Raw genomic sequence first — 1089 nt, forward strand, 5'->3', positions numbered from 1 at the left:
CAAAGAAAAGAAAAACCCAGCTGGAGCCCTGTTGGAACTGGCGACAGAGACTAGGAAGCATGGTTGTGTATACCTGTTTCCTGCCACTGCTTCGTCTGTGCTGGGGGGGTGTGTGCACCTGGGGCCTCCCATCTCAGTTCTGTGCTCTGAACTGTGGCCCCTTCCCTGCTTCTTAAGGGTGGCCCTCCAAGAGCATGGTCTGGGTGGCACAGCTCCAGATAGTAACAGTTCTTCTTGGTGACAGAGAAGCTCCTCCCAGTTTAAGGACAACATAGGGAATTTCCTGCCAAAATGACCAAAGAGGAAACAGAGGAGCAAGTTTGATTAAAAATTTTTAGGGAGCATGATATAAAAACTCTAATTGGTTTTATTTTTGCCATCGTTTTTGGTGTGTGTGTCTGTCTCCCTTCCTCATTTTTAACCCTCTTGAGACTGGGTAGAGATTTCCCAAGCAAGTGTAAAAGTAATTATATTCAAAGACAGTTTTTTTTTCTTCTTTCTAAAGGTATCAAGTTAATTGTCTTTTCTGGGGCTAATTGTCTTTTCTTTGGTCCAGATGTGAAACGACAGCTCGGGGCTGATGTAGTTTGCATTTGCCAGTGTTTTTCATAGACACGGTGGCTGGTAGTTGCTTTTGTTTCCGTTGCTTAGATGAGCAAACTGAGGCCCAAGTTAACAAAGCTTAGGTAACTAGTGTCAGCTATGGTATGAGTGCTGCTGTTTCCTGTCTTGTTCTACCACCTCACACAGTCCTGACTGAAAGTGGGGAAGCCACAGACCTGCGACACTCTAGCTGGCCCCCAGACCCTGTGAGTGTACCAGTGGCTGGCAAAGGCCAATCAGCTCCAGACAGTGTTTGTACTGGTTGATAGGATTAGGAAAACCTTCCCAGCAGTGCCATGAGTTTGCAAAGGTGAATATCTCCTTTTATGCATGAGTTTCCCAGGGCATTTCTAACACAATACCACAACCTGGGTGGCATGAGACAATAGTAATTTATTCTCTCATTGTTCTGGAGGCCCAAAGTCTCACTTTTTGACCTCTAGAGAAGGATTCCTTGTCTCTTGCCAATTTCTAGTGTTGCCAGCA

The sequence above is a fragment of the Carlito syrichta genome, unplaced genomic scaffold (genome assembly GCF_000164805.1).
Source record: "Carlito syrichta isolate Samal-C Ts95f unplaced genomic scaffold, Tarsius_syrichta-2.0.1 Scaffold307033, whole genome shotgun sequence".
In the NCBI taxonomy this organism is placed as follows: Eukaryota; Metazoa; Chordata; class Mammalia; order Primates; family Tarsiidae; genus Carlito; species Carlito syrichta.